Source organism: Pinus tabuliformis, chromosome 2_1 (genome assembly GCF_031772625.1).
Source record: "Pinus tabuliformis cultivar Carrire ecotype Pingquan chromosome 2_1, CPIR1, whole genome shotgun sequence".
In the NCBI taxonomy this organism is placed as follows: Eukaryota; Viridiplantae; Streptophyta; class Pinopsida; order Pinales; family Pinaceae; genus Pinus; species Pinus tabuliformis.
In genome coordinates this window covers 437,963,948-437,984,573 of record NC_142299.1, presented here as the reverse complement: position 1 = coordinate 437,984,573, position 20,626 = coordinate 437,963,948, and the positions used below count along the sequence as shown (strand labels likewise).

General features: G+C 38.0%; 1 pseudogene; it reads left to right on the top strand.

The window, feature by feature from the left end:
- The first annotated feature begins 16,808 nt into the window (after window positions 1-16,808).
- On the top strand, window positions 16,809-17,198 carry LOC149200796 (putative 2' cyclic ADP-D-ribose synthase BdTIR pseudogene; annotated as a pseudogene).
- The last annotated feature ends 3,428 nt before the right edge of the window (window positions 17,199-20,626 follow it).

Here is a 20,626-nt window from a genome sequence, read left to right as displayed (position 1 = left end):
TAATAAGAAATTTTGGTCAAAATAACGATAAGTTACAAATATTAATTAGAGAAAGGCAAATTAACAAATTAATAAAATAAATAATAATAGTAAAATATCATATATGAAAAAGATGATGGTAAAAGTAAAAGGTTAAGAATTAGGTCAAAATGAAAAACCAATGATAGAGATAAGGTTAATAAAGAGATATTATAATTAGCAATTTCCCTAAAAGGTGCAAAGAGAGGGCGATAGGATTTTTAAATTGTGATAATTTCAAAGACATTTACATTTGAATTCAACTTCCCAATATTATCAACGTTTCAAGGGAGAATATATCACTATTTAATAAGAAATAAAAAGTGGAATCATAACCCATTAATTGATTATATCAAATTGAGAAAAAGTTGAAACATCTTTTTAGGTGATCTTTTTCAAATTTCAATGTGAATTTAGAAATATTTTTGGTTGTAGCCCAAACTGTAATAAACCCATATATATCGTTATATAACTTCAATAAACCCATACATACGGTTATATAACTTCCTAAGAAGTGTTGGTTAGATCATTATAAATATCCTTATATGTAGTTCTGTAACTTCTCATAAAGTATTGGGGAGATCATTTTTAAGAGAGGTGGATTAGAAAAGTATCTCATTTATCAAGAAAGAAATTTGCAACTTTGAATCATTTGTCTCCAAAAATGACTAGGAAGCATGAGTATTGCTCACTGGAGGAAATTATCATAAAGGGATTCCTGTTCGGCCCATACTGTGACCTCAATTAGAGTCTCCACAGATGGAGACATGCCTTCCTACATGGCAATCACATGTCCAATAGCTCTCACACAACTATACTACCAAGCCCTCATTTCATTTTCCAGTGTTGTTATAAGGAGTTAGTTTCGAACTTGTGACTTCATCATGGCCCTTCGTAGCGTTGTTAGTAGTCAATAATAGGGGGTTAGTTTAGAACTTGTGAATTCATCGTGGCCCACTCCAAGTTTGGCCAAGGAGGATGCTTGTTTGAATCACAAAAATTTGAATATGTTCTCAAAATACTTCATATTCATATTATTTAATACGATTGGAAAGAATGGTTTCCCCCTTAGATTTTTCAATTGTAATGTTTATTTTCCTTGATGAAAATGGAAATACTCTTATAAAGGAATTTTATATTTCAATTACTAATTTTAAAAAATAAACCAGAAATAAATATGCCTAAATTCTACTAGTGAGGAAAAACCTTCGCGAGTTTACATTATGTGTTAAATCCTAATTTGTCAAATATATATATCAATGTCTTTGTACGTATTTCATATTTCGATCCAATAGCTTCAGAAAAGAGTTAAAAAGAGTAAAACACAAACACATGGTAACCCTAAAGGAAACGCTATAGCCATTGAATATCAAAAGAATCTCGCTTTTTACACCAGTACGAAAATGATATGATTGATAACCTCTAATATTTTACTTGTGTTTGTGTGTGTATTAGAAAGAATGAAAGAATTAATGTAATAGAAATGAATCAAAATACTTGGAAGGAAAGAATCGGTGGAAGGGTATGGTATCCACTGAATTCAATGGAATGGAATTGAATCGAGGGGTCATTTACATTCGGGAGGCAGCCCCTAGGGGATTCTTTTGGTGTCTGCACAGTAATCGTAGATCATGTAGTTCTTTCGTACCCACTCGAGCCTCTGCTCTTGGTTCGATTCCAAAGCCACCTCCTCTGCAGCGGCGTCAAAAGAAGAAGTAGCAGCAGCATTGAAATTGCGGAAGGATGCAACAAAGGGAGCTTTAGTCTAGCCCCTTTTCACAAGCCCATCCTTGGTTGCCCAATCATCTGCATTCCAAAGGCTGGAGTAAGCCCTCATTTCTTGGCTCTTGGGATAATAATAATTTCTATCCACTTTACCCAACTCTGTCTCCTTATTCTTAAACACTCGAACAAGACTCCCGTATACAAAAAATATGAACAACAAATTACAAGAATGTCAGCGTCATGAACTAGTTTGAGAAGTCACTGTATTGTTTTATATTGAAAGAAAAAGAATGAATGCAAAGAGTGATCAGAGTACGTACATAATTTGGTTTTCATCTCTGCTATTCAAGCATGAACTTGTGGTCTGCCCATATCCATTTCCTGCAATTGTTGCCGGGATTCTCTAAAAATCCGTTGAGAACAAAATAACTCCGGGAAAGTTAAAGAAGATGCTTTTGCTTACAAGAGCCTCCGTGAAAAGGAATTTTTTAAGTTGTGGAAGCAGGCATGGAGCGAGCAGCATGAGGAAGAAGAAATGGAGGTACGTAACACCGAGGCAATTGGGGAAGACAAGACTTCTGCTGGAGACCGTGGGGAGGAAGACGAAGAAGAGGAGGAAGAAGTCAAGAGTGATGGAGGCACCGAATAACAACCCATGAAGACAGAATCGTCTATGAACAAATAATGAAGGAAATCATGGATATGTTGGCCGAGGTCACCAGAGAAGTGAAGAAAATGGTTGAAACATTTGAGGCCTAATTGAAGGCATTTCTCGGGTCGAATTGAAGGATTTGCTGATCAGTCACTTAAATTTGGAAAACGACAATTCCAGATCTTAATATTCACATCTTTTACGTCTTAAATTCTGTAGCAGTAATAAAAAATTTATAATGAAATGCTATATAGATTTTTGGTTGACTTAATGGGATATGAACTATATTCATAAAAAAAAATTGATTTGGTCTGGTCTTAAGATTTTAATTGTTTGAATGATTCTAAAAAGGACTTTGTTAAATGTGTGTGTTGTACTGCAAATTTTGGATTAAAAATTTCGAGTAGAAATAGTGTATGTTTGAACGATTCTAACCATGTCTAGTTTTCATTCAAACCATGTGCAGTGTTTATGTAAGACTGTTGTATTGCAAATCTTAAGTTTTTGATTTTGGATTTGAAATTGAGTTTTTAAAATGAAGTAATTGGGATTTCTCACAATACTGTATCTATATGGTAGTGTGCAAAATATAAGGATCTCAGACAGGTTGCCCAGAAATTCAAAGTCTATTTCATTGTGTTTGGGACCTTGAGATGATAGCTACAAAAAATGATAAAAACAACAAAAACATTTTAGTCGAATTTATACCTTCAGTCTAATGAACTAAGGTAGTGCTAATTAATTGAATTCATATAAGGTAAAAATAAGGTGGAGTTAAGCATGGAGCAGTACAGCGCAGCAGGCGACTGGTTTCAATTTACAGTATGGGCCGAGAAGAAAGACATTCATTTTTCAGCTACCGCAGTTATTAAGCAGCGCAGTCAAGGACAAGAAGGACAACCTCGAGCAGTCCACAGCATGGGACTCTATCTTTGTTCATTAAGTCATTTTAGATTTAGTGTTGTATAGAGTTGTAGTCAGTAGTGTGTGTGGGTGCAAGCTATGTAGAAGCGCAGCAGAGCAAGTGAATGTTTTTTGTAATACGCAGCAGCGTAGAATGTGTTTGAATATGAATGAATAGAGTAGCATTGTGTTTTCTCTTTGTAAATCCCTCAGAGCAGAAGAGGAAGAATTTTGTATCAGGCTTCTCATTCTAATGAATACATATATTAGTTTATGGGTGTAATACTCAGTTCTGATATATAATTCTTAGCTTTCCGCTGTGTGAAAATTCTGGAGAGAAACAGAGCATTGTCTTTGTGTTCATTTTATATTGTGTTTTTGGGATTTTGACAGAAAAATCTCCAACAGTGGTATCAGAGCTAAGTTCAGGCTCTTTGAAGGGTTCAAAGAAGCTGAAAGAAGGTTTCTTTGCTGCAGCAGCTCTCCAGCAGAGTGAAGGCTCAGGCAAAAGAATCCAAGGTACTTTTCTAGTGATTTTTAATACATAGTCAAGTATTGTAAGAATGGCTGGCACCAGCACCAGCAATAGCATGGGTATGCAGCTCCCACTATTTGATGGCAAAAACTATGACTATTGGTCAATAACAATGAAAGCCTTGTTTGCATCCCAAGACTTATGGGAAATAGTTGAAGATGGTTTTAAAGAACCAGCAGATGAAAATGAGTTTAATGCATTAACTCAGGGAGAGAAAGATTTGTTAAAGAGCTGCAAGAAAAAGGATTCAAAAGCGCTTTTCTTCTTGTATCAAGCAGTGCATGGAAGTGTGTTTCCAAGGTTAGCAGCAGCTAAGACATCCAAAGAAGCATGGCAAACTCTCAAGACAGCCTATCAAGGCATGGAGAGAGTGAAGACAATAAAACTACAATTGCTGAGGAAAGATTTTGAGAATCTGAACATGAAGGAGTCAGACAATATTGACTCATTCTTCACTCAAGTAATTGGCCTGGTCACACAAATAAGATCTCATGGAGAGATACTTGAAGAAAGGAGGATTGTGGAGAAACTGTTGAGGTGCCTACCCTCAAGGTTCCATGTGATAGTCACCACCATAGAAGAGACAAAGGATCTCTCAAACTTCTCAGTTGATGAGCTTCATGCATCACTGATAACACATGAGCAGAGGTTGAGTAGAAATGAAAACTCATCTCTAGAGCAAGCCTTCAAGACCCAAATGTCCTTTGGAAGAGGAAGAGGTCAAGGCAGAGGAAACAAGAGAGGAAGAGGCAGAAGCCAGAACAGAGGTGGAAGGAACAGTCTAGCAAATGCTCAAGGAAGAGGCAGCAATCCAAATCAGAACCAAGGTCAAGGCAGCAGCCAACAAAGTGGACAGCATCATGCTCAAGGACAAAGGTATGAAAAATCCAATGTCCAATGTTTTTATTGTAAAAAATATGGGCATTATGCCAGTGAATGTAGGAAGAAGCAGCATGATATGAACAATAGATCTAGTGCAAATATTACTAGAGAAAATGTCAGCCAAGATAATGTGTTGTTAGTGTGTAACATGGCTAAAACGAATAGTGAAGATATATGGTTTCTAGATTCCGGTTGTAGCAACCATATGACAGGAAACTTAGCCCTGTTTTCTGCTTTAGATCAAAGTGTGAAGTCACAAGTCACACTTGGGACAGATAGTAAAATTTCTGTTATGGGTAAAGGAGAAGTTAAAATATTTACAAAGCAAGGTGAAAAGAAAACCATTGCAGATGTCTATTATGTTCCTGGAATGAGATGTAACCTCTTGAGTATTGGACAGCTTGTTCAAAAGGGGTACAATGTTTTCTTTGAAAATGATGTATGCACCATCATGGATATTCCACCCAGCAAGCGATGCATTTCTGAAGTAAGGATGACGAGGAACAGAATGTTCCCTCTTAAAATAAGAGTAGAATTGAAAAGCAAAAGTGAAATTGCAGCAGTTACGCAAGAGGCTTTCCAACACCAACCAAAGGATGAAAGTTGGTTGTGGCATTTGAGATTTGGACATCTCAACTTTGGAGGTCTTAATTTGTTAAGCAGAAAAGGAATGGTTAGAGGATTACCATTGATAGAGAAACCGGACAGCCTTTGTGAAGGCTGCATATTGGGAAAACAACACAGAGAAAGTTTTCCAAGCGGGAAAAGCATAAGGGCAAAAGCACCTTTAGAGATTGTCCACTCAGATTTATGTGGACCGATGCAAAATCAATCTTTAGCTGGCAGCCAATATTTCCTAACATTTATTGATGATTTCACAAGAAAAACCTGGGTTTATTTCTTGAAGAACAAATCAGAAGTGTTTGAAAAATTCCGAAATTTCAAGGCATTTGTGGAAAACCAAAGCGGGCTGCACATTAAAGTTTTGAGAACTGACAGAGGAGGTGAATATATCTCCAAGGAATTCCTACGATTCTGTAGAGAAAATGGAATTCACAAGCAGTTTACAGCTAGGTACACCCCACAGCAAAATGGAGTTGCTGAAAGGAAGAACAGGACCATCATGGATATGGCGAGGAGCATGTTGAAGGCAAAGCATTTGCCAAATGATTATTGGGCTGAAGCTGTAAATTGTGCAGTTTACATTTTGAATAGGTGTCCTACAAAAGCAGTGTTGAATAAAGTGCCAGAAGAAGCATGGAGTGGGAGAAAGCAAGGAGTCACCCACATGAGAGTTTTTGGATGTGTGGCCTATGCAAACATACCAGATCAGCTAAGGAGGAAGTTGGACAGCAAAGGGGAGAAATGTATCTTCATTGGATACAGTGAGGAATCCAAAGCCTACAGGTTGTATATCCCATCCACCAAGAAGTTTTTTGTCAGCAGAGATGTTCAATTCATTGAGGAGGAAGCTTGGGATGGAAGCATAGAGAAAACAGTGAATGTTAAAAGCTGTTTATCTCATGATGAAGATGATGAGGAGGTGGCTGAATTACATCCTCAAACAACAGCGTCAACACAAGGACAGCAAGGAACACCCTTGAGAAGAAATGAGAGTGCTTCTCCAAGCACACCACAAGGAGGAGATTTAAGTGCATCTTCGAGCACTTGCACACCAAGTGAAAGAGGTAAGAAGTTCAGAAACTTAAGTGACATTTATAATGAAGGAATGAATTCCTTATTTGCCTTGTATTGTCATGTTGATGATCCTATTCATTTCGAAGATGCAATTAAATACAAGAAATGGATAGAAGTTATGGATGAGGAGATGAATGCCATAGAAAGAAACAAGACATGGGATTTGGTTGAGCTACCAAAAGGTAAAGAAGTCATTGGAGTCAAATGGGTCTATAAGACCAAGTGCAATGCTGAAGGCAAAATTGAAAGACACAAGGCAAGGCTGGTTGTTAAGGGATACAAGCAGCAGTATGGGAGAGATTATGAGGAAACTTTCGCACCGGTTGCAAGAATGGAAACCGTGAGAGCAGTGTTATCCATAGCAGCGCAAAACAAATGGAAAGTTTACCAAATGGACGTGAAATCAGCATTCCTAAATGGAGTGTTAAAGGAAGAGGTCTACATTGAGCAGCCTCTAGGCTATGAGAAGAAAGGCCAAGAACACAAGGTTTGCAGATTGAAGAAAGCTCTTTATGGGCTGAAGCAAGCGCCAAGAGCGTGGTACAGTAGAATAGATTCCTATCTACTGGAAAATGAATTTGACAAATGTGAAGCAGAACCCACTGTCTACATCAAAGAAAAGGATGGTAAGATTTTAATAGTTGTCTTGTATGTTGATGATGTTATTTTTACAGGTAATGATGACTACCTCATTGAAAATTTTAAATCAGTCATGAAAGAAGAGTTTGAGATGACTGACATGGGCTTGCTGAGATACTTCTTAGGGATAGAAGTAGATCAAAATGAAAATGGAATCTTTATCTCTCAAGCAAGATATGTAAATGAAGTGTTGGGCAGGTTTAATATGCAAGAATGCAAGGCAGCAATTACTCCCACAGTAATGGGATTAAAGCTCAGCAAAGAGGACAGCAGCAAGGATTTTGATCCTAGCTTGTATAAGAGCATAGTTGGCAGTCTTATGTATTTAACTGCAACTAGGCCGGACATAATGTATGCTGTTAGTTTGATTTCCAGATTCATGGAGAGGCCAAAAGAGGCACATTGGCAGGCAGCAAAAAGAATTCTGAGGTATGTCAGAGGTACTAAAACACTTGGAATATTATATACTACTTCAGAATGTTCAGATTTAGTTGGATATACTGATAGCGATTGGGCTGGAAGTGTGGATGATCGGAAAAGCACTTCCGGTTATGTTTTTCACATGGGTTCAGGAGCCATTTCATGGGCTTCCAAGAAACAGCCAATTGTGGCATTGTCTACAGCAGAAGCAGAGTACGTGGCAGCTACAGCAGCAGCATGTCAAGCAGTGTGGATGAGAAGAATGTTGAGGAGCTTAAGCCAAGAGCAGGCAAAAGCAACAGTGATTTATTGTGACAATAGCTCAGCTATTGCACTGTCCAAGAATTCTGTGTTTCACAAACGAACGAAACACATTGACACAAAGTTCCATTACATCAGAGAATTGGTGAATAATGGAGAAATCAGTTTACAACACTGCAGCACTCAGGAACAGGTAGCAGACATCTTGACAAAGCCATTGAATCAGAAAAGCTTTGAATTTTTAAGGAAGTGTTTGGGTATGATTGAATGCCCGACAGTTGAAATTAAAGGGGAGTGTTGAAAATATAATTTCAACTGCGATACAGTTGAGCCATGCAGCAACATGAGGACAATAAACCATGCGTTTCACCAAAGATCGGGAGAAAAATTGCTTCAAAATTAAATTTGCAGGCTTAAAGATCCGCTTTAACCTCAGCCGTCAGATCTAACCGATCAACGGTCTAGATCGTATCGGCGTATCGGCAAGTCGGCATATCGGCGGGTTGGAGCATCGGAGGCAGGCAGCGGCAGCGATATGAAATATCGCCGATGAGCGATCGCCGATATCGCATTGGCGAAGTCGCAGTGGAGGACTTACAAAGTGGTTTTGTTTTTGTGCGATGAGCGATCGCCGATATCGCATCGGCACATCGCTATCGGCAATGCCATATGGTCGGGCCTTTAACATGAGTTATGTAGCGATGCGATGGATCGGACCCGATGGGTTTCCAAAGCCAAATTGCATAATGGTTGAAATCCGCCCAAAGGCAAATTTTTTGTATTTTGCAGCGTTTTTGTATATTTTCAAATATATGATGAAACAGAGGATCGGTCGACTGCGATATGCAATGCGACCCGAAAGGCGGACCCGATAGAAAAGGTTTTGCATGCATTGATCATTGATGGCAAAGGGGGCAGGATTTCTCAATGGCGCGGAGTCAGTTAAAGCAAGCATGGAGCAGTACAGCGCAGCAGGCGACTGTTTTCAATTTACAGTATGGGCCGAGAAGAAAGACATTCAATTTTCAGCTACCGCAGTTATTAAGCAGCGCAGTCAAGGACAAGAAGGACAACCTCGAGCAGTCCACAGCATGGGACTCTATCTTTGTTCATTAAGTCATTTTAGATTTAGTGTTGTATAGGGTTGTAGTCAGTAGTGTGTGTGGGTGCAAGCTATGTAGAAGCGCAGCAGCGCAAGTGAATGTTTTTTGTAATACGCAGCAGCGTAGAATGTGTTTGAATATGAATGAATAGAGTAGCACTGTGTTTTCTCTTTGTAAATCCCTCAGAGCAGAAGAGGAAGAATTTTGTATCAGGCTTCTCATTCTAATGAATACATATATTAGTTTATGGGTGTAATACTCTGTTCTGATATATAATTCTTAGCTTTCCGCTATGTGAAAATTCTGGAGAGAAACAGAGCATTGTCTCTGTGTTCATTTTATATTGTGTTTTTGGGATTTTGACAGAAAAATCTCCAACATTGAGAAAGTTGTGGCGAAAATGTGTGATCGTGCAGGAAAATGATCGTGGCAAGCGGGCACCAATAGAAAACTACCAAATCGTTGAGATTTTGACTATGTTTATGACATCTAAGGACCAGTAGACAACTTTTTTTTTGGCATTTTGATGATTATGATGTCTGAGGATGTGAAGTTGTCACAACATTTATTTATGTTTATCGATGGCTACTATTTCTCATGAAGAATGGGAATAACAAACGTCTCGCTGCAAGAAGCATGTACTAAAATAAAAGGAAACTGGCCGAATCCGAATCCAACAACAAAGGGTCCATCCGTAATCAACTGGAATCAATGGTCCGGTATCGTGCAATTTCAAATGCCGTGTGATTGTAAATGGAAATTTGGATGATGGTTGTGCGTCTTTTGAATTCAACTACTCTTGCGAAATTGAAAAATCAACAATTATCAACACTATCAGATTTGATTGACGGTAAAAGATTATTTGGTGTTGGGAATTTCTGATAATTCCAAACAAAAGGAACAGAGAACAATGCTTTGTTTTAACCACAGGATCAAAAATTTGTTTGCTGAAGAAGAACAGAGTTTTTCACACACACAAAAACTTTATATTTATTAATAAACACTGTCTGTTACAAACTTCTTCCTCTTCCTGAGAGATTACATCATGAACGCTTCAAATGCAGTTCCAAAACCTTCACTGTCTCTCATAAAACAAATTACTCTGTCTCAGCTGTATATTTTCACACTGCTGTGTGTAAACAAAATCTTACATTTACTGCTGTAAAGAAAAATTTCTTTTACATATGCTGTTGCGCATTACATTTCATATATAACAAAAATTACATACACTGCGTAAAAACATTTCATTTCATTTCATTGAACAACAAAAAAAACATTCCCATTTCAACAAAAACTTGATATATTTACACTGTTGCGTATTTCATATTCCCCTTCGTTTTTCAACGGACAATCAACAAAAAAATCGCTTCAAATGCAGTTCCAAAACCTTCACTGTCTCTCATAAAACAAATTACTCTGTCTCAGCTGTATATTTTCACACTACTGTGTGTAAACAAAATCTTACATTTACTGCTGTAAAGAAAAATTTCTTTTACATATGCTATTGCACATTACATTTCATATATAACAAAAATTACATACACTGCACTGCTGTGCGTAAAAACATTTCATTTCATTTCATTGAACAACAAAAAAAACATTCCCATTTCAACAAAAACTTGATATACTTAAGCTGTTGTGTATTGCATATTCCCCTTCATTTTTCAACGGAGAACCAACAATCTTGAACAACAAAAAAAACATTCCCATTTCAACAAAAACTTGATATATTTAAGCTGTTGCGTATTGCATATTCCCCTTCGTTTTTCAACGGAGAACCAACAAAAAACTCCTTTGGCGCTGCTGCAAGCTTCACATTGCAAGTTTATTGCATATACAACAAAAAAAAATATAACAATACTATTACCTATTGCCATACTCCCAACAATAATAAAAAACATTAAAATTAGAAGTTTTAATCATATTTACCAACCCATAGTAAATTTCATTAAATGTTTACTGGTGGTCAAAATGAAACTTATACTCGACGTCAATTTCATGTTGCAGGCCTGTACATTCAATTTTGGTTTCAATCGATGGTGGACAGCCTTGATTTCAATCGAACGGTTATCGCTCGCTCAATCCACACAAACTTGATGCTTCGATGAAAAACCACTTTTGCAAAACTACAAGCCACGTGTCAAACGATGGATGTTATCGCTACCATTTGAGAAAATACCACCAACTTGTGAAAAGCGGTGCGATGGAGGACTGGTTGTTTTCGGAAATAATTACGTGGCAAATGAAATTACAATTTCAACACTCCCATTTAATTTCAACTGCTGGGTTATCAGTCATACCCAAAAATTTCCTCAAAAACTCGAAACTTTTCTGTCCCAATGGCTTGGTTAAAATGTCTGCAACCTGCTCCTGAGTTCTGCGATGTTGTAAAATAATTTCTCCATTATTTACCAATTTCCTGATGTAATGAAACTTTGTGTCAATGTGTTTCGTTCTATTATGAAACACAGCATTCTTGGATAATGCAATAGTTGAGCTATTGTCACAAAAAATCACAGTTCTTTTTGTTTGCTCTTGGCATAAACTCCTTAGCATCCTTCTCATCCACACTGCTTGACATGCTGCTGCTGTAGCTGCCACATATTCTGCCTCTGCTGTAGACAATGCTACAATAAGTTGTTTTTTAGAAGCCCATGAAATGGCTCCTGAACGCATGTGAAAAACATAACCGGATGTGCTTTCCCGATCATCTACACTTCCAGCCCAATCACTATCAGTGTATCCAATTAAATCTAAACATTCTGAAGCAGTATATAAAATGCCAAACCTTTTAGTACCTTTAACATACCTCAGAATCCTTTTTGTTGCCTGCCAATGTGCTTCTTTTGGCCTCTCCATGAATCTGGAAATTAAGTTAACAGCTTGCATTATATCGGCTTAGTTGCAGTCAAATACATGAGGTTGCCAACTATGCTCTTGTACAAACTAGGATCAAAATCCTTGCTGCTGTCCTCTTTGTTGAGTTTTAATCCCATCACTGTAGGAGTGATTGCTGCTTTGCTCTCCTGCATATTAAATCTTTCCAACACTTCATTAACATATTTCGCCTGTGAGATAGAAATCCCATTTTCATTTTGTTCTACTTCTATTCCTAAAAAGTATCTCAGCAAACCCATGTCAGTGATTTCAAATTCTTCTTTCATGACTGTTTTGAAATTTTCAATAAGGTGATCATCATTATCTGTGAAAATAACATCATCAACATATAACACAATAATTAGTAATTTACCATCCTTTTCTTTGATGTAGAGGGTGGGTTCTCCCTCACATTTTTCAAATCCATTTTCCAGTAGATAAGAATCTATCCTACTGTACCATGCTCTTGGTGCTTGCTTCAGCCCATAAAGAGCTTCCTTCAATCTGCACACTTTGTGCTCTTGGCCTTTCTTTTCATAACCTAGAGGTTGTTCAATGTAAACCTCTTCCATTAACACTCCATTTAGGAATGCTGACTTCGCGTCCATTTGGTAAATTTTCCACTTGTTTTGTGCTGCTATGGACAGCACTGCTCTCACGGTTTCCATTCTAGCAACCGGTGCAAAAGTTTCCTCATAGTTTCTCCCATACTGCCGCTTGTATCCTTTGACAACAAGTCTTGTCTTATGTCTTTCTATTTTGCCTTCAGCATTACTCTTGGCCTTGTAGACCCATTTAACTCCAATGACTTCTTTTCTTTTTGGTAGTTCAACTAAATCCCATGTCTTGTTTCTTTCTATGGTATTGATCTCCTCATCCATATCTTCTATCCATTTCCTACCTTTAATTGCTTCTTCCAAATGAATAGGGCCATCAACATGACAATATAAAGCAAACAAAGAATTCATTCCTTCATTTGCTGCCTCTTGTTCATAAATTTCACTTAAATTTTTGAAATTCTTACCTCTTTCATTTGGTGTACAAGTACTTGAAGAAGCACTTGAATTTCCTCCTTGTGGTGTGCTTGGAGAAGCACTTTCATTTCTCCTCAAGGGTGTCCCTTGTTGTCCTTGTGTTGGTGCCGCTGTTTGGGGATGCATTTCAGCCATCTGTTCATCATTTTCATCGTGTGACAGAGTTTTTAACATTCACTGTTTTCTCTATGCTTCCATCCCAAGCTTCCTCCTCAATGAACTGAACATCTCTACTCACAATAAGCTTCTTGGTGGATAGGTTATACACCCTGTAAGCTTTGGATTCCTCACTGTATCCAATGAAAATACATTTCTCCCCTTTGTTGTCCAACTTCTTCTTTAACTAATCTGGAATGTGTGCATAGGCCACACATCCAAAAACTTTCATGTGGGTGACTCCTTGCTTTGTCCCACTCCATGCTTCTTCCGGCACACTGTTCATGACTGCTTTTGTAGGGCATCTATTCAAAATGTACGCTGCACAGTGTATAGCTTCGGGCCAATAATCATTTGGCAAATGCTTTGCCTTTAACATGCTCCTCGCCATATCCATGATTGTCCTATTCTTCCTTTCGACAACTCCATTTTGTTGCGGAGTGTACCTAGTGGTAAACTGCTTATGAATTCCATTTTCTCTACAAAAACATAGAAATTCCTTGGAGATATACTCACCTCCTCTATCAGTTCTCAGAACTTTGATATGCAGCCCGCTTTGGTTTTCTACAAGTGCCTTGAAATTGTAAAATCTTTCAAACACTTCACTTTTGTTCTTAAGGAAATAAACCCAAGTTTTTCTAGTAAAATCATCAATGAATATTAGTATATAGTGGCTGCCTGCAAGTGATGGATTTTGCATCGGTCCACATAACTCTAAGTGGACAATCTCTAAGGGTATTTTTGCCCTTATGATTTTCCCAGATGGAAAACTTTCTGTGTGTTGTTTCCCCAAGATACAACTTTCACAAAGGCTGTCTGGTTTCTCTATCAATGGTAATCCTCTTACCATTCATTTTCTATTCAACAAGTTAAGACCTCCAAAGTTAAGATATCCAAATCTCAAGTGCCACAACCAATTTTCATCCTTTGGTTCGCTTTGGAAAGCCTCTTGAGTCACTGCTGCAATTTCTTCTTTATTTTTCAAATCTGCCTTCATTCTAAGAGGGAACATCCTATTCCTTGTCATCTTTACTTCAGCAATACATTGTTTTCTGGGTGCTCTATCCATGATGGTGCATACATCATCCACAAAGAAAATATTGTACCCCTTTTGAACAAGTTGTCCAATACTTAAGAGGTTACATTTCATTCCAGGAACATAATAAACATCTGCTATAGTTTTCTTTTCACCTTTCTTTGTTAAAACTTTTACTTCTCCTTTTCCCATAACAGAAACTTTGTTATCAGTTCCTAGTGTGACTTGTGACTTCACACTTTGATCTAACATAGAAAACATGGCTATGTTTCCTGTCATATGGTTGCTGCAACCGAAGTCTAGAAACCATACATCTTCACTCTTTTCTTCAGTCATATTACAAGCTAAAAACAAATTATTTTGGATTATATTTTCTTTAGTGAAATTTGCACTAGTTTTATTATTCATATCATGCTGCTTCTTCCTACATTCATTTGCATAATGCCCATATTTTTTACAATAGTGACATTGGACATTGGATTTATCATATCTTTGTCCTTGAGCATGATGTTGTCCACTTTGTTGGCTGCTGCCTTGGCCTTGGTTCTGATTTGGAATGTTGCCTCTTCCTTGAGCATTTGCTGGACTGTTTCTTCCACCTCTGTTTTGGCTTCTGCCTCTTCCTCTCTTGTTTCCTCTGCCTTGACCTCTTCCTCTTCCAAAGAACATCTGGGTATTAAAGGCATGTTCTAGAGATGAGTTTTCATTTCTACTCAATCTCTGCTCATGTGTTATCAGTGATGCATGTAGTTCATCAATTGAAAAGTTTGTGAGATCATTTGTCTCTTCTATGGTAGTGACAATCACATCGAATCTTGAAGGTAGGACCCTCAATATTTTCTCCACAATCCTCCTTTCTTCAAGAATTTCTCCATGAGACCTTATCTGTGTGACCAGACCAATCATATGTGTGAAGAATGAGACAATATTATCTGACTCCTTCATGCATAGATTCTCAAAATCTCTCCTCAGTAACTATAGTTTTGTTGTCTTCACTTTCTCCATACCTTGATAGGCTATCTTGAGAGTTTGCCATGCTTCTTTGGATGTCTTGGCTGCTGCTATCCTTGGAAACACACTCTCATGCACTGCTTGATACAAAAAGCAGAGGGCTTTTGAGTCTTTCTTCTTATAGCTCTTCAACAGATCTTTCTCTGCCTGAGTTAACCTATTAAACTCATTTTCATCTGCTGGTTCTTCAAATCCATCCTCAACAAATTCCCATAAGTCTTGGGAAGCAAGCAAAGCTTTCATGGTTATTGCCCAATAGTCATATTTTTTCCCATTAAATTGTGGGCGCTGAGTATTAAAGATACCCATGCTAGTGCTGGCTCCAGCCATTCTTGCACTCTTAACTATGCTTCAAATACTTGACTGTGTATTAAAATAACTGACTGATACCCATGCTAGTGCTAGCTCCAGCCATTCTTGCACTCTTAACTATGCTTCAAATACTTGACTGTGTATTAAAATAACTGACTGTCTTCTACAGTAACACAAAAAATTAACTTGAGAAATACCTTGGATTCTTTGACTGAGTCTTCACTCTGCTGGAGAAGCTGCTACAACAAGAAATCCTTCCTTCAGCTTCTTTAACACCTTCAAAGAGCCTGAACATGCTCTGATACTATGTTGGGAATTTCTGATAATTCCAAACAAAAGGAACAGAGAACAATGCTATGTTTTAACCACAGGATCAAAAATTTGTTTGCTGAAGAAGAACATATTTTTCACACACATAAAAATTTTATATTCATTAATAAACACTGCCTGTTACAAACTTCTTCCTTTTCCTGAGAGATTACATCAGGAACACTTCAAATGCAGTTCCAAAACCTTCACTGTCTCTCATAAAACAAATTACTTTGTCTCAGTTGTATATTTTCACACCGTTGTGTGTAAACAAAATCTTACATTTACTGCTGTAAAGAAAAAAAAAAATTTACATATGTTGCTGCGCATTACATTTCATATATAACAAAAATTACATACACTACATTGTTGTGCGTAAAAACATTTCATTTCATTTCACTGAACAACAAAAAAAAGCATTCCCCTTTCAACAAAAACTTGATATATTTACGCTGTTGCGTATTGCATATTCCCCTTCGTTTTTCAACGGACAACCAACAAAAAACTCCTTTCGTGCTGCTGCAAGCTTCACATTGCAAGTTCATTGCATATACAAAAATATATATATATAACAATACTATTACCTCTTGCCATACTCTCGACAATAATAAAAAACATTAAAATTAAAAGTTTTACCTATATTTAGCAACCCATAGTAAATTTCATTAAATGTTTATTGGCAGTCAAAATGAAACTTATATTCCACGTCAATTTCATGTTGCGGGCTTGTGCATTCAATTTTGGTTTCAATTCACGGTGGAAAGCCTTGATTTCAATCGAACGGTTATCGCTCGCTCAATCCACACGAACTTTATGCTCCGATGAAAAACCACTTTTGCAAAACTGCCAGCCACGTGTCAAACGATGGATGTTATCGCTGCCCTTTGAGAAAATACCACCAACTTGTGAAAAGCGATGCGATGGAGGACTGGCTGTTTTCGGAAATAATTACGCAGCAGGTGAAATTACAATTTCAACATTTGGATGATCGGTCGTGCGTATTTTTAATTCAACAACTACACAAATTGAAATATCAACAACTTTGAGAAATCAACAACCATCAACGCACGTGTAATTATTTGATGTTTACGTACATCACTAGTATCATTGAAATAGCAATAGTATCATTGGACTTGCGAGATCATTCAGTCAAAAATATAGAGGTTGAGCTCACATTCCCCATTCCCCAATATCTATAACACATTTTGGTTATTGCTTCTCTGTTATTCTATATCCAATGGCAGATATGATTAACTTAACAACAGTTGATGACGCTACATGCTCGGTATCCACCTCACAGGGCAATAGCTGCAGGTATGTTTCTGATGTATTCATAAATCGCCGTGGTCCTGACGTGAAGGAAGGCCTCGCCAAGCATATCTACCATCGCGTGAAAGAACATGGATTAAGAATATTTTTGGACCAACCAGAATTGGAAAAGGGAGATAGCGTGACTTCTCAAATCGAAAAGGCGATTCGAACTGCCTTGGTCCATGTTGCAATTTTTTCTCCAAGATATGCTCAATCTAGTTGGTGTCTCAAAGAATTAGTATTGATGTTGGACTCGGGCTCAACAATTATTCCCGTCTTTTATGGAGCCAAGATGGAGTTTATGCTCGAGCCCTGAGCATTCTCCGGTGTATCCTTGTGTAAAGAGGACGAAAATGGAGCGTATGCTCGAGCCCTGTGCATGCTAGAAAAGAAGACAATAATAGATCCTAAAACCAATACAAAGAGGCCACGGCATAACTCAAACACTATTGAGAAATGGAGGAATGCCCTTTCTATTGTAGCAAACACAAGCGGCATTGACCTGAAGGCATGTAATGGGTAAGAGCACCCCTGCTTCTCCCTTCTTAGCTTTTAATTTGGTGGATTAATAAGGATATCGATATCTTTTAGGCGTTCCTTACAGACAGACATTTATTGTGGATATTATTCAGTGACGAAGAACTGCTCGTTGATGAGATCGTTGAACAAGTTCTGAAAAAGATTCGCAGACCACTTCTGAATGTCGCTAAATATCCAACTGGCCTGTTTGAAAAAGTAAAGGATGTGGACATCACAGTGTCCCTACAATGGCAAAGCGGGAAGCCCAGTATTGTGGGAATTGCGGGTCTTGGCGGAATTGGAAAAACGACCCTCGCCAAAGAATTATTCAATCGCGAGATGTCAAATTACGATCGATCTTGCTTCTTGTCTGAAGTCAGATCAGGAAATTTGCTTTCCCTGCAGAGTAACCTTCTTAACCATGGGGGCCTTCAAAAGGCATATCTCTTTTTCTAAGCGGGCTCTCATAGTTTTAGACGATGTTGATCATATTAATCAACTAGATGCATTATTTTCCCCACTTAAAGATACTATTCATCCAGGGAGCTTAATTTTAATTACATCTCGCAATAAAGACGTGCTCACAAGCTCAGGGATTGCATAGTCCTCTATTTACACGCTGAAAGGCCTAAATCGAGAGCACTCGCAAGAACTCTTTTGCTCCCATGCCTTTGGTCAGCCCTGTCCTGCGTTGGGATTTGAGGACGTGGTGGAAAAGTTTTTGGATATCTACAATGGGTTGCCCTTATCTCTTAAAGTGCTTGGAGGCCTTCTTTGTGGCAAATATAGTTTAGAATATTGGAGAGTGCAATTGCACAAAACCTCCAAAATACTTCCCAGCGATATTCAAAGCACACTTAAAATTCGTTATGACGCCCTGGATAAAGAGGAAAAACAGATATTGTTAGACATTGCCTGTTTTTTCATTGGAGAACACAGGGATACCGTCGTCAGAATATTGGACGGATCTGGTTGGGAAGGATGGCTGGGTCTTCGTAACTTCGAGAACAGATGCGTTGTCGAGGTCGACATTGAAAACTGTATAAGAATGCACGACCAGGTTAGAGACCTTGGCAGAGATCTCGCAAAGGAAACTCCTGAGCTTCGGCTTTGGTGGTTCACTGACAGCTTTCTTCATAATCTTTCTACGCAATCCCCTGTAAGTATTTTGTAGATTTTGTTGGAATGTAATTTCAACTGCAGCAACAGTTGAACAGAAACCGCACCCTCACCTGCAAACAATCCCAGCAGTCCATCTGTCTTTAATCCAACATCCATTATTTGTTTCGGCTTATTCACGCCATCGCCATAAGTGTCTTTTCACCGTTTGCTTGTTTGTGTTCCCAAAGGAGGAGGAAGATCAGATCCGAGCTCTGCACAATAACTGCTCACCTACAGCATTAAAGAAGAAGCATGGCCGAGAAGGAAAGTACTAGCGTCGAACTAGCCACATCATTTATCAGTCTTGGGTTTCAGCACAACCAACTCAAGAAATACAGCAAAAGATCAAATCTGTTAATCATGAGCAGCAGAGACTTCATCAGCAAGTTAAAGCGGTGAAGACCCTTTCCCGCACTATAAAATGCAGACACAGCAGTGTAGAAAAATATAGATAGATAGATAGATTGAAAGTCCTTTTGTAACACACATCAGTGTAGAACAAGAGAGTTTTTTTGTATTGCACAGCAGTGCTGAAATTTTCTGAGATAGTTGTTTTGTGGAACTGAAGCGTTCCTGTTGTAATCCCTCTGTCAAGAGGAAGATGCTCTTTAGCATAATATTTTGTGAAGATCCCTCTACGTGAGGAAGACTTATTTTATCAGTTAGTTTATTGTTCATAAATAAAAGTTTTTTTTGCCAAAAAAAAAAAAAAAAAAAAACTGTGTTGCTGCAACACCGTTTTCAGAGAACGAATTTTTCTGTTTTTCTGAGTTAAAAACAGAGTATTTTTCTGTAGTATTATTTTGATCAGTTTTTGATCCTGAGGCAAAGTAAAGTATTATTTTATGCTCTGTTCTTGTGTTTTTGAATTATCAGAAAACAGAGTATTACTCTCTGTTCATATTTTTGTTGTTTCGGAATTTATCAGAAAATTCTCAACAGTGGAAACAGAGGATTTTTCCACTGTATTTTGTTTGGAATAACCAGAAATTCCCAACATGGTATCAGAGCTTGTCCAGGCTCTTTGAAGACATCAAAGAAGCTGAAAGAAGATTTCTTGCTGCAGCAAATTATCCAGCAGAGTGAAGACTCAGCCAAGAAAGAATCTAAGGTATTTCTCAAGAATTTTTCTGTGTTATTGTTGAAGACAGACAGTGATTTTTTCAAATACAGTCAAGTATTTGAAGCATAATTTAAAGTGCAAGGGATGGCCAACGTTAGCACATGCGTGGGTATTTTTAATACTCAGCTCCCACTACTTAATGAGAAAAACTATGACTATTGGGCAATAGTTATGAGAGCTTTTTTTTTCTCAGAAGATTTGTGGGAATTTGTCGAAGATGGTTTTGAAAAACCAGCAAATGAAGATGAAACAGAAAATGAGCTATTGAAGAACTATAAGAAGAAGGATGCTTTGGCCCTCTACTTCTTGTATCGAGCAGTGAATGAAAGTGTGTTTCCGAGGATAGCAGCAGCTAAGACATCCAAAGAAGCATGGGATACTCTCAAAACTGCCTATCAAGGCATGCAGAAAGTGAAGACAGCAAAACCTCAATTCATTGAGGAGAAAACTTGTGATGAAAGCTTAGAGAAAACAGTGAATGATAAAATCTGTTTGTCTCGTGATGAAGGTGATGAGGAGATGGCTGAAGTACATCCCCAAACAGCAGCACCAACACAAGGGCAGCAAGTCGCACCCTTGAGCAAAAATGAATGTGCTTCTCCAAGCACACCACAAGAAGCAACAAATGAAGGTACAAATTCTTTGTTTGCTTTATCTAGTCATGTTGATGACCCTGTTTATTTAGAAGATGGAGTTGAAGACAAGAAATGGATAGAACCCATGATGGGAGAAAGGAATTGAAGTTCCTTGAAGATCTGTTTAAAGAATATGGAGTTCGATGTGTAACTCTTTCCAAGATCGTTGAGATGGGCTTCACTGCCAAAACCCTTGTCAATATGACAGAGGAAGAGATTGAAGATCTGATGAAGACCTTGGTAGAACTCTATCAGATGGATCTTCCTATAGGGGAGAGATATGAAATTAAACCTTCCATGAGAGCA